General features: G+C 36.5%; 1 protein-coding gene across 6 annotated transcripts in view; it reads right to left on the reverse strand.

The window, feature by feature from the left end:
• TBC1D5 (TBC1 domain family member 5) overlaps positions 1-14,746 on the reverse strand; it is a 305,440-nt gene that overhangs the window by 26,916 nt on the left and 263,778 nt on the right. The gene's annotated exons all lie outside the window — the stretch shown is intronic.

A 14,746-nucleotide genomic window follows, 5' to 3' on the forward strand; every position in this document is an offset into this window, starting at 1 on the left:
TTCCAGATTACCTACTTGTTTTTGCTTGTATAAACACAGTACGACAGTGATTGCTGAAAGACTCAACAAGGAGAAAAATTCACACTTCTGTCAGAGTAATTTTTACAGCAATTCCTTTAAAAGCTCAGAAAAATTACTTCTTTTATTTCAAGATCAAATGTTATACTTCAGTGATGCACTACCACCATATATTTTAGGATATTTATTTCAGTCACATATGCTCTATCTGTATGAAAAACCTGCCAAGGCAACTGGAATTCCACAAAATGTTTCATAAGGTGAAAACTAATTTCATTTAGGGGAAAACTAATTTCAACTTACATACTGTAATACTGTTATCTATCTACATTATCAAGTTGTTTAATAAACATGCATTAGGTGTAATTTAAAATACAATTAAAAAAATCATTTTAAGGCCTAGTCTTAAGCCACACGATCCACATCTGCAATTGAAACTACATCAACCAAGAATTTCTCTTTGAACTCTGAACTTTGAACTTTATTTGCTATTTTACATAAGCATCCAGTCTCAACTTTGAAGACGATTCTGTGAGAAAGTTCACTGCTTCTTTAGAAAAATGCCTTTAAAACTCACACATACTCCGTATTAAGCAGTTTTTAGTTCGTTTATTTAAGAACACAATTAAATTAAAGAAGAAGAAGGCAAGGTAACTTTTGAGCATGCTGTTTTTCTTAGGAGTTTTACATTTTTATCATGCTCTTTTTGATGGAGATTGCCGAACATGAGAGTGTCAATTACATTTCAAATGAAATAAATGCAAAACTGGTCAGCAAGAACAAAGAGAACGAATCAATTTTATTTTACACATACAAGTGATCTTAATCTCCAACACAAACTGAGACGCAGAGGCAAGGAAAGGAAACGTGGCAGTAATACAGCATATATCCAAAAGCAACTGATAAACAAAGAGAAATTTAATAGTAGCATTTTGCAAGATCCAGCAATATCATTTTCTGGCTATGCACTGTTTCATCACACCTACAATGTACAGATATTAAGTAATTTTTCGCTACTATTTTCTTATGTTAATAAGCTCTCACCTTAGTTTACTCATCCCTTGTGCTTTTGAGAACTTAAGCCTCAAAGGGATTGAGTTGATGTTGGCAATTTATTGTTGGCAGGTTACTATTGGGTTAACCTCATTCAAAGCCTGCAGTTCTGTCACAGCCTACACGTGCATACCTGCATTGCTCTTCAAGCAGTCTCTGCAGAAGACCATGTATATATAGCTAGTGATTGCAAGAAATTATCTACTGTAAGTTTTAAATTTCCAGTGCACTACAAATCTAGCTACAAGATGGGGAGAGGAGAGTAAGCAGTATTTGAGTATCTTAGTATGAAATAACATTTTCAACTTTATAAAAAATATTAAATTAATAAATTAATTGAAACACAGTTTATCTTGTACAATTGAATAAGAAAATTTAACATCTGGTAACTTATATTTCCACGTTTCTCACGCTATTTCTTCTTATTCATGGATCATGACAGCAGTAAATTGATTTTTAAATGTTTTTGGACAGCTCTACCTACTTGAGCAGATTACAAAACTAAACTTTTCAATGGCACAAATGTACTTTGTCATCTGGCATGTGAGACTGGTGCTGAGTACATTGCTCCTTCAGCTCAGCTGGCATCTAGCATGGGCAGCAGAAGTGTTCAGCGTACCCAGTGCTCACAAAGGAGGGTAATGTGGCCAGGAACGCACAGACAGTGCAAGAGGTTTCCTGCCAAGTATGAAATCTTGCAAAAGGCTGAGTGAATGAATGCACTTTGAACTTCTTGTTTATCTGGCACCCTCAGGAAAGGCACCAAGGAGCACTGCCAGCAGGATGAGCAAATAAGCAAGACAGTTAGCTTTGCGACTGACACACAAGAGACCCAGCTATACTGTTTGCATAAGAAGACAACACCCAAATGGTGGTGATGTGCTAAGAGACAGTGCCCTGCTGGGAGAGTCACCTGCAGCACCGTGGCAGGTGACTGTCCCCTGAGGGTGACCACCCGAGTGGGAGGTTTGCTCTGCTAGAGTTAATGCAGCAGCAGGTGAGGAGTGGCCAGTGTGTTTTGATGACTAACAGGAGACCATCAGGATCTTTCAAAGTGTAAAAGTTTATCCCCTAAACAGGGAAGGTGCAACTGAGGCTTGACAGAGTGGGAGGAAGACATGCATTACTAAGGATAGAAACTCGTGGCTTCTGGCAGCAGGAAGACTGCCCTATGGTGGAAGGCCCATGTTACAGAAAAACTACTTGGGATCATCCAGTGTTCTGATTTCTTTCTGCTTTTTCATGCAGACACCAGTTACGTGGTGATATGAAATCATTTTACCTCAAAAGTGACTGTAGGGCTCTTGAGCAAGGGTGAATGGGACAGGAATCCTTGTATTGTTTCTCTTTAATCCTATGGCAGAAAGGAAAAAGCCTGGATAGCAGCACTTACAGAGAAGGTATGCTGAAGGCCCACTTGGATGAGCAAGTAGTTTCTTAATGAACTAAAATGATAAAAGCATATATTGAAATGGACATGGTGGAAATGGAGAACACGTATGTGGAACAGGAAACAAAGGACAAGCACACAAACATTGCTTGGGCACAGGAACAACACTTGAAAGGACAAAGCCCAGCTGAAGCTAAAATGTGGGACATGAAAGGGTAACAAGAAAGAACTTTGAAATTATGAGAGCAACAAAAGGAGGTTTGAAGAAAATGCAGGCCTGTTGCTTATCAGGGAAGATAACAAAATGATGGGCAATATGGAAAACTCTGCAGCAATACCATTTTTCCTATAGCGTTTTAGGCAACATATATTCCCAGACCTTTGTGTGTAGGGAAGGTTAGTTAGTACCTTAAGAAGTCAAATGTGTTCAAATACCTGAGATCATGTGAGTTACACCCATAGGTGCTGAGAGAGCTGATAGGGTGGCTGTAACACCCCGTCTATCATTCATGAAAAATCACTGCTATTACAGGATAATCTTGATGACTGGAGAAAGGTTAATTTTACATTCAGATTGACGAAAATAAAAAGGAGGATCTAAGAAACTGAATAATAGTTGGCCTCACCTTAGTCCTTGGAAAAATCGTGGAGTATGTCCTCTTGGAAACAATTTCCAACATGTGAAAGGACAAGACAATAATCAAGAAAGGTTGACAAGGATTTACTAAGAGCAAATCATGCCTGGCCCATCCTATTGCCTGGTATGATGAAATGACTAGCCATGCAGATGAATGGAGAGAACTGGATGCAATATATTTTGACTTCAGTTAGGCTGTTTACACATTTCCATAAGCTTTATCATTTGCAAGGTGAGGAAGTATGGGCTGAGCCAAAAGATTATAGGTGCGCTGAAAACTGGTCAGACCCATCAAGCTCAAATAGCTGTGTCAATGGCATGACATCCAGTTGGTGGTTGGAAATGAGCACAGTAACCCATGGACTGTTATGGAGATACTGGTTAATATCTTCATTGACAGCCCGTGTGAGGAAACAGAATGTGAACTCAGTAGATTTTCAGATGATGCAAAACTGGGAGGTGTGGTTGCCACGCAGTCAATTCAAAAAGACCATGAGACATTGGAGGCCTAAGTAAAATAAATGTTTTTGAGGTTTTCTGTTCAAGAAACTTTAACAAGTGCAAAATTCAGCACCTGGGAAAAACAAACAAACAAACAAACAATGTACCAGTAAAGACAGGAAAAGAACTAGCTGTGCTACAGGCCTGCTGAAAAGAATATGGAGGCTGCAGTATCTGCTGGACATAATGTTTTAGGCCATCAGTTCAAGAAGGATGTTGAGAAACTAGAGTAGGTCCAGTATAGGGCTACTGTGATGGTTATGGGTCTAGAGGACAGTCTAAGGGACTTGGGCTTGTTTATTTTGGCAAACAGGAGACTAAAATGGATACTGGGAGCTGCAGCAATGTGGAGTTAAAAGATGATGTACACAAATTCTCAGAAGTGGCAGATGATACAGAAAGCCAAAAATTGCATCTTCTAAGGTTCAAATTAGTCGTTAGGAAAATACTCCATTAGGAGAGCAGTGCAGCACTGGAAGAGGTTACTCACAGAAGTGGTAGAGTTCCTATTCAAAGCCAATGACCTGATCCAATATCAGTGATTGTACTGCTCCAATTAGCAGTTTGAGCAAAAGTCACTTCCAATCAACATTTCTAAAACCAATCTACTTACAGTGTCTTTCAAAAATTGTTCTGCAAATTATGAATGTTTTACAGCTTTGTAAAGGTAAGCAGCAAAACCAAAAAGCACTCCAGAAAAAGCACACCTTCTTTTCAATACTCTAAAATCAAATTCTTTGGCAATAATAAATTAAACAACCGATTTATAGCTGCTATTGTCCAGATGCTGTCAATTCTTGTCCAGACAGTATTCACTGCTTCTTTCTGTAAATGCCAACTTTTGTGTTACACTGTGCAGAGACTGAGTTCCCTAGCTACCATTTTTTTATTCTGTACAAAGAAGCATTGAGGATTTGATCCCTCTTACACATGAGCAAAGACCCATACATTCTTTGAACTGACCAAATGTAAGTTAAAAGGAAAACATTATGGTCCATCCTTCCTTAAGAAACTGACCTTCCAGCTCATCTGACAGATGCAGTACCAGAAACATGAATAGTGATTCAAACCTGTTCAGCCATAGCTCCCAAAGGTTAATCAGTTGATCACAAAATTAAAAAATAATCTAAATAATTATCAGAACAAAAAATAATTGCCAAATTATTGAGAACAATGTCCTATAAAGCATGTAAGTATTATGAGCTGTATAAAGAGGAAGAAAACTAAATCAAGCAGCAAATAAAACAAAGGGATCATTGCATCAGATGTGCAAATTAAATGATGTTATTTTACAGTAAAACATCTGAACAATATTTTCTGAAAATTTAGTTCCAGAATCCTCAAAAAACTACCATAACATCAACATTACTGTTGATTTAGAGCTTTACAGTTGATCAGTAATTAATTTAACATGAGAATGATAATGAACTAGGTTACTTGTGATGCCACACTGATTTATATTTCACAAATCATATAAGTTAGGGTAGCATTTACATCTCTAGTCAAAGCAAGAATTTATTTGAATAACTCCATATTCACATCTCCAACTATTTTCCTTGCGGTAAGACTGAATCCACAAAAAAAAAGAAAAAAAAAGAAAAAAAAAAAAAAGCGTGTTTCTCATATTTGTCTTTTGTCTTTCTCCTTATCTGTATCCAGATCCTTGTTTATATTGTTACGCCTCCTTTTTACTTTTGCCCCCCAAACGGATTTCTTTATAATGAATCATTTGCCATTTCTCCCCTATTTTTTAAAAATCTATACAGTACTAGAGCTCTCCATTTTGTCCAAAGCTCGTTCTTTCCATTTTGTTATCATTCCTTTCATCTATCTTCTCACCTTTACAAAGCCAGCTCAGAAAATAAAATTTTTATATCCTTCCTTTTCTCCTGAGCTGTGTGGACTCAAATGAGATCTTCCACCATACTCGTTTTTTCAACAAGTTTTATTGTTTCAGAAAAACAGGTATGACTAACCAACTGAAAGTGGTCATCACCTTCAAGAACAGATTACAGCAAGTTTTACAGTTTTGACAGAGTAATATTACTCTTTTACAGTTCATCACTTTACAAGCTGCAATGAGGATTGCAAAAATGATTAAGGTCCCTGGAATTTATCATCCTACACAAGCCAAGGTCTTTAGAAAAATAGTTTTGGCAGAAGCCATTCTTTTTCAACCTTGGTTTTATCAGTATAAACAAGCTTTCAGCCAAATACATGACACGTAGCTTAACACAGAACTAGAAAACTGGGAATATCAATGCACGAATTCAGGTCTGTTATGTCTCTCTTTCACACTAAGTTGTCAGTCTTACTATTCAGGAATTGAAAGAAAAATTAGTTTTGTCTGTCTTATTCATGTAGAAATCCAAGGAAAAGTAAACCCTCCATTATCAGTGGCTTACAATTACATATGTCCCAATATTTCATTCCTGAACATTCAGGCAAAATTCAGGTGAGAACTGAATGGCTTGTGAAGTCAATCAGCCTAGCAGCACTACCAAGTGGTAAGTGCAGTGGAAAATAAACTGTCTTTAAGACTGTTTCAAGGTACCTAAGGTGCTTAAGCAAGAGTGTTGCAATCAAAAACATAATGCAAAAAGTGACAGAACTGTGTTGGAACCAAAGTCTAGTTTTACTGGTTTGATGGTGGTCAATGATGGGTAGGGTGAAATGCAATGAAAAAACTATGTAAGAATATAATCATGTAGTGCTGCTGCCCAGAATACTCTCCCAGAGCACTCTCCCAGACTGTAAATATTTGCAAAGGAAAAGTAGGTTTTTTTTTTTTTTTTTTTTTAAGTTCATAGCCTTTGGATTTTTCCTATTTTAATTTGCCCCATCACATTTTCCACTCTTTCAATACTCATAGTAAAAGCACTAAAGAGTAAACCCCTGAGTACTTGGCAAATTGACAGGGCAAATTAGAAAATAATTTTGATGAAGTATCAAACATTTAGAGGAAAGTAACTGAAAAAATGACATCGATTCAGGGAAATTCTAAAGCCAGGGACGTGCTCAGAGTCTTATCAGTACATATACTGTTTTATTCATAAAACATACACAAGGTATACCCTTAGGATATTGGTAGAATTTTACATGTCAAATAAAATTCCGATGCATGGCATAAATTGTTTTCTCATTTAATTTTATTCAAATTTCCCTCGAGAAAACAAGCAGTGGTTACTGTTTCCATTTTGTGAAAATTTACTTCATTTTAATTTTTCAATCTAACAACTAAATGCAATTAAACACAAGATTTAACTTACTAATCTTGAACCCCTGACAGTTTAATGTTGGTTGACAAACACAGAATTTATGATCTATGCCAGCCACAAAACACTTTATGGCACATCCTGATACCTAAACCAGAAATCACCATTTCTGAACAATGAAATACTTTAATAAATACATTTATTAATTTAATTTATGTATTATTTAATTGCATCCCATCCAGACCCTCATCAGGAACAAGACCTCAACCCACTTGGTGCCATACAAACATAAATTAAAAACCCATATTCTGAAGGACTCAATAGTGCAAGCCAAGAGAGAACAGATGGCTACAGGAACACAAATGGGGAGGACATGGAAACAATACGGTGGTATTAGTTAGTCTTATGGATGTGGCTTCAGTATGTTAGCAACCAAACTGTTGCCAATGGAAAGCAGGAAGTTTTTGGAGTGTTTTGAAGAATCATAAGGCATTTCCTTTGCCGATGTTTAGAGAAAGCTTCTTCTGCATGGAAGGGGCTATGAAACAATTAGATGTGAGCACAGTTACTTTCGCTTGATGAAGCTCACCTAGAATATGGCAGATGGCATATATATTGTCACATTTACCTTGAGAATTTTCTTATGAAATGTTCATACAATTCAGAATTACTTCAGATATGAATGTGTTACTCTGGAAGTACACAAATAACTTTAGATACTGCCTCTGTGTACTCATTCTTACAGAAGTAGAGATTATGTACTTTTTTCCAGTGCTGACCTATTACCTCAATATTTCTCTGTTCCTGTACTGGTTGAGGTATCCTCATTACTAATACATCCCCAAATACAACTTACTCATGTTTTGTGTTTTTGACATCTTCACCACTGCCCATTTTTCATTATTTTGAGTATATTTTCAGCAATATTCGACATTTTAAGTACAGTATTTTCAGATAAATCTTACAAAATATATATTTTCCTTCGGACTGCATGCATGATGAACTTGACTTGTTTTTTATTTTACATTATTTTAACTCTTTCCAGCCTGCTCGCCTCATACCAGGATGGTATAATGCACCTTAAGTGGGAATGTTTCTTTCCTTTTTTTTTTTTTAAACTCTTTATTTCACTGCTGCTAGTAGGCATAGATGCCTACTAGGTGCCATACCCGTAGGTATGATACACTTGCTGACAGTTACATATTTATTGTAATGTGCTCCTTAAAGTACAAACAGAGTCTCCGTCAGATTAATGAAGGAAGTGGTGCTGTAGTTATCTGCATTAAAGCAAATTAAGGAGAACACAAAACCTACAGAAGCATACTTTCCCCCCATTCCCCTTTTCTCATCTGCCCTGATCATTACTTTGACTTGTTCCTTTCCAAAACAGAAGTTCTGTTCTCTGGAACTACTGTGTGTCTCCAAAATCATCAAGGGACTTAAGAGCAGGCACAAGTGAATGAGGTAAAAAGGAATCCTAGAATTCTAGATCAAAACACAGTGCTGTCAAAGTTAAAGACTGCAGGGTACGATGCATCAGTCAGTCTGCTCAAAGAAGTAGATTCAGGAGAACTGGTCAGTTTAAAAGCTGAAACAGAACTGCCACTGCATAGTCTTTAGTGAGGATATGTCAGTGACAACTCTCTGGAAGTGGTGAGGGAATGTGACTGAAAAAAAAAAAAGAAACTAAAACAAAGAACATAAGAAAAGTCAACAGAATATTCAGTGTGGCTACTGGGAGCTGAACTAAATCAGGTTATGTACCAACATTCCAAAACAATACTAAATTATTTTGTTCAGAGGGCACTGACTGAAAGCAAGTATCAGAAACAAGAAAGTAACTTTATAATACAGATAGACAGAAATGATTAACCAGCATGAGACCATCACAAGTTTGCCAATAAATTTAAATTCTAGAAGGCATTCACCTGCAAAGGCGCATTTTTTTGGGTACTAGTACAACCCTGACTTTCCTCTGTGTGTTTTCAGTAACAACACATATAGGCCTGGTGTCATACAGTGCTTTCCCAAGTTTTGCACATGAAAATAGAACCAGTGGATTACTGGTAAATGATTAAATAATGAATTAAAAATAAGTAAAAAAAAATACTTCAGCCTTTCTGTACTTAAAAAAGAAATATAAAAAAAAAGAGAACAAGGCCCCTATAAAACTGAAAGCATCGAAACTCTATTTCAGTATAGTCAATGACCCAGGAATTCTCTCTTCCAACATTCAAATTTCTAATAATTTAGAATTTTCACTGTCTAAGGAGACCAACACTTTTCAAATGCAAGAAAAAATATGTTCTCTTACTCTCTTTAAAGTGTGTGAAACAGATGAACTGTTTAACAAAAAAACCCACAAAATGCTGGAAGATCTATGGAATGCAACAAATAATGTACAACTGATTGTGGAAGGGTGGACATCAAGAAAATCTGTAGAGCTTCACTTGGTAAGAGAATGTGTAGGACAACAGAAAGAGCTGTAAGAAAATAGAAATTATCCCTTTGAATATAAATCCTGATAAAAGGTTTCTGCCAGTGTTGCTGCTGAAACCTCTGACAATCATATTGCAGTATTTAAGTATAAATAATAAAACTGAGATATGTATTTAGTTAGTACTTGGAAATGCCTATAAATAGACACATAAATGAATGAGTCCCTCTGTTATTGGTTGCCATCTCGTCTGACCGGTGTTAAAACTGCATAGGCCGATAGGACAAATGTAAGAAAAATGTGAGTAGAGGGAAAAAAACCACAAAACAAAAACATTTTCTGAACTTAGAGCTCTCTGAAATAATGCTGTTAGTATTCATGAATGGATATGGATATGCAATGATGAACGCACTGATGCTCTACACTGAATAAAGTTCATGTTCCATGTTTCAGTATTAAGTTACTGAAGTATTTGGTTGAATGAAGTGGCCAGTTAAGAAGGATATAAATATGCAATCATGTGTCTTAATTTTGCTGTCTCAGTAAGCATGTAAATATACACAGTTTAACATACACAAAGTCCTTTATGAAGGCCTCTTACAGTATACTTTTTGTTCAACTCATCTTCAGTTAAGCTTGTTTTAGGCGTGAGCTGCAGAAGAATTTCACTGAACAATTCTTTATCTAGACTAGATGTATTTGACCTTTGATATGACTCCTGCCATGAGTATAGTGATTATGCAGTGACAATAAATAGATACAAATGACAGCATTTATATAACCTTGTTAAAAGAAGTACAAATTTTGTTCTTTTTATAGGGAAAGGTTTAACTAAACAGACAAAATAAGAATCCAACTACTCTAAATTTAAGTGCACACCTATAATTCATTGCACAGTGGGAAAAAAAAATCCCCAAACAGAAACAATTTCCAGTCAAAACAAGCAAACAAACAAAAACCCCAAGCCAACTAAAAGAATAGCCTGATATAGAGAGATAGCAATGATTTTGTTGAGAGTTCAGTATAGGTGTCTGAGATCTTCACAGAAATGGACAGTAATTTTGTGGTGTTATCTTTAAAGAGCGGGATGAAGGGAAGAGATTTCCATTTAAAAGGAAAAAAGGGCAGCTCAAACCACCAGCATAGATCCCCAGACGCATTTCTCTTTGCCACTGGGATGCTAAAACATTAACTTCATGATTAATGGGTGGAAAGAGCATGCACAGAGCTAGTTCCTGTACCTGCCGAGCTGCTGATAACATGATTGCAAAGGAGTAAATTATCATGTTTCTTGGCTCCTAAGTCACTTTGATCCTCCTATAAACATTGCTTGTAGTCTCAATCATTCCAGACTGTTATTTTTCAAATCTTCCTTCACTGTTACAAAGGGCACTCCAATAATTAAAGAAGCTCTGACTACCTTCTTTCGAGTTACATAATTCTTATTTGCTTCCCTGCAGAAGTCATTGGAAACTCTAATAAGGCTGCACATATCTGAATCTCTTGTACCAGGGAAAGACAACAGTTTACAATGATGCTTTAAAAATCTTCCAAATGGCCCCACAGATCTGCTCAGTATACACACTTACTGCTTGTATTATGACAGAAAAAGCACTGCCGAGCACTTGGATTTTTATTCATCATATTTTTTTTTCTAAACAATTAACTTCCTGCTTTTATCACAGTACAGTTTATTTTCCCTGAAATGAATCACTCCAGAAAAGATAAGGAGCATTAGAATTCAAAGCTGCCACTCATGCATGCAGCTGTCTTTTTACAAAATTATATGAAACATGCAAGTATTTCTAATAAAAACTTAAAAAGGCAGCTTATTTTTCCTTGCATTGTTTTCAGCTCTTTTATTTGAGCCACAGCATGTCATGAGCGCCTGAGGAAGGAAACTGAGAAAAACATCACACTTTCTAAGCATCTCAGAGGTTTTTCTATGAACTGTGCTCACGTGACAGCTGGCAGCACCTCCAATTTACTATTCTTTTTATCTGCCTCTAAAATTAGACAGCTGAAGTACTAAATAAATTACAGTTTTCAGGTGTCTGATTGCCCTGTCACACCAAAATAACAAAAGCAAATGCCCTAAAGCATTTATTGCAGTTAAATATTAAGGCACTGAAGTTCATTAAACTTAAGGCACTGAGAAACAATCATCATGTCTTTAACTTTAGGCTTGATACACACTGATAAAGCAATTAGCTGTCGAACACAGGCACTAATTTATTCTGGCCACACATTATGATGTGTAACTAAAAAGGTCCTTTACTCATAGCATTTATATTTCCAAACAAACGTTCAGCATGATTAAGTATGGACTGATATAAATATTTTGCTTGAAGGCTTTAAAACAGATTTAAAAATAATGTCAGGGAGAAGATACATGGGAATCCAAAGTCTCCATGACGTGTCATTATGCACAAAAGGTATGCTTTTTTTGAAAGAAACTTTTGTATGCATGAGTTTTTATGTGTAGTTCTCTAGTGTTAGTTTGATTATCATAGAATAGAATCATAGAATCATAGAATCCTTAGAATTGGAAGGAAACTTTGAAGGCCATCTAGTCCAACTCCCCTACAATGAACAGGGAAACCACAGCTACATCAGGTGGCCCAGGGCCTGATCCTGATCCAGCCTTGCCTTGAAAGTTTCCAGTGACGGGGCATCCACCATATCTCTGGGCAACCTGTTCCAGCGCCTCACCACCCTCACTGCAAAAGACTTCTTCCTTCTATCCAACCTAAATCTACCCTCTAATCCCTTTCATTTTCTTATATTATCTCTACTTGAGCAGAACTGTCAAGCTTGTATGCTTAAATCAGGCTCCAAAATCAGCAAAGCAGATGCCTTCTTAATTGAAAATGATGCCATAAATTAATTTTCTAATCTGGAGGGGTGTTCTTAACTAACACCAAATTAGTCAAACTGGTGATGTAAATCACAGACAGTAACAGTTGCTTCTACCTGCTTGTAAGGACAATAGTGTATGTTGTCAAATTTGACTTAATTAAAAATTCTATACAATCAAAGCCAGCATGATGCAGATATTTTTGTTCAGGACTATTTTTTTTGCTAAGAAATGAGGATTCTGATTGACCAAGTATGCAAATTATTTTAGTAAAGAAAATAAACTTCTCCAGATTTTCCTTAGAAATATCTTTTTCTTGGGAATGTTTTAATCAACACATTTTCCAAATGGATCATTTGGTTTTTGTTAACTTGAAATATATTATATAGAAATTTACATATTAAAACATATTTATATAGATCAAAATTTTGTTTTCAGTCACAATTATCTTTCTCCTGCTTTTGTTCTGTGAAAGTTTTAAAAAAAGTTTACGTTGTTTGATTCAAAGATCCCTCTCTGGCACATCTCTGTAGCTGAAAGCCATTTACAGGATTTTCTGCCAGAATGTGAGACTAGCCAACCATATTTGCTAAATCAAGTTCTAATGAGCTTTGCTATTTGCTGAAAAGAGACTCTCCTTCATGTTTGCTGGAAAAAAAAGAATTAACATCATCAGAAATAAATGGACCACAAATGTACCCAGTCTCCTCTGCTGAAGAGGAGGTGGCAGTAAGCAGGTTACGAGAGGAAATTTTCTAGGACTTTATTCCAGCAAGACTAACCCAGCCCAAAGATAATGGGCACTGGACTGCATTATGTATTACTACGATCCTGTTCTTCTTTATGGGAAAATGACTCCAGAAATTGCAACCTGTCAGAAAGCAGTAAGCTATATAGAGAGGTACAGAGGCATTTCAATGCAGAGCACAAAACAGGCTTTCAAACACTTTTAGAGGCCCATACTTTAGCATACAGCTTAACGCCACTCGACAATAATGTGCATCACATCAGGCTCGCATAGGTTGCCAAAACATGATCTGATACTGTGCATTCAGCCCCAAGGCTATAGATTCACAGCTTTAAATAAAATTGAGGACATCTATTTCTGTCAACAGTAGTAAAAAAGTCATTCAATTGACCTTTGCATTTGAAAAGAAAACAAAAACAAAAACAAAAACATAAGACCAAATATAAATTAAAGAGTCCTTATAGTATGAGAAATGGAGTCATCTTATTCCTGAAGGCAATGAATCAAGTACCAATTTTGATCACAACTCTTTCAAAGAAAGTCCAGCTTGTTGGACAGACTTTAGGAAAGAAAGAATTTAAGTAAGTCATATTCCAGCTCATGCTGTCTTAGAATCACAGACTGGCTGAGGTTGGCAGGGACTTCTGAGTCCATCTGTCCAGCCCCTGCTCCGGCAGTGACGCTTGGAGCAGCATGCCCAGGCCCATGTCCAGGAGTGTTCTGAGTATCTACAAGGAGGAGACTCCAATCTCTGGGCAGCCTGTGCCAGTGCTCAGTCACCCAGACAATAAAGTGCTTCCTGGTGTTCAGAAGGCCCTTGCACTGAGCAGTACTGCAGAGAGCCTGACTCTTTGTATCCTCTCTTCAGGTATACTGAGAAGTTATCCCCTGAGCCTTCTCTTTAGGCTGAGCAGTTTCAGCTTTCTCAGCCTTTCCTCATAGGAGGGATGCTCCACTCCTTCATCATCTTTGTGGCCCTTTGTTGGAGTCCCTCCAGTGCGTCATGTCTCTCTTGTATGGAGGAGCCCAGATCTGGACTTATGATACAGGTCACACTTCAGGAGTGGCTTGTGATGATGACATTCCTGTTCATCCTTTGACAATGCCACAGTAAATGTCCTCCGGTCTGTGAAAATCACCTATTAAAATTCTATACTGAAGGACATATTTTTATGCATGTATTCCATTCCCACTTTTTCCTTGAGAAGGACATTAATTAAAAGTACAGAGATGAAGGAGAATTGGATTCTCCTTCATCCACAGAATGACTGCATTTAAAATAATCTTTTCATAACGTGATTGATGCATGGCATGTTCCAACAAAGATAATTTCCCCTGTGCTTAATATCATAATCTCTGTGATTATTAGACACAAATGTAAAAAAGTTTAAAAAGTTCAGTTTTTATAAATAAAACAAAGATGTGAGCTCATTTTGCTTCAATTTCTTTTTTTTTTCCCCTCCAGAAAACAGCTGTAAAGGAAACAACTATAAGACTGGACAATTATGATGCAGCTATTTTGGGACCTCAGGATGAACTTCTTGGGGTTTTCTTTAAATGGAACACTAGATATCATGAAACTTACAGGAAAGTTAAAACCAAACATAATCTTGAGGAATCAAGAATAGATTTAAACAAGCCTTTCCTCTAAGAGTTACAGTAAATTTCTTTTTTCTATATTAAAAGTCAGTAAGAAACCAAACATAAGGAAATAGATTTTGCTAGCCTAAAACCTTTTCTAGATGTCTAATCATATAATGTTAAAATATAAAGTACTGCAGTTCAAAGAATGCTTTGGAAAAGTAGTGCTCATCTTAGATTACCATGACTACCAATCTATTGAAAAATATCATAATGACTAGAAATCTGTTGCCATCAATAATTTTGTTA

Source organism: Numida meleagris, chromosome 2 (genome assembly GCF_002078875.1).
Source record: "Numida meleagris isolate 19003 breed g44 Domestic line chromosome 2, NumMel1.0, whole genome shotgun sequence".
Classification (NCBI taxonomy): domain Eukaryota; kingdom Metazoa; phylum Chordata; class Aves; order Galliformes; family Numididae; genus Numida; species Numida meleagris.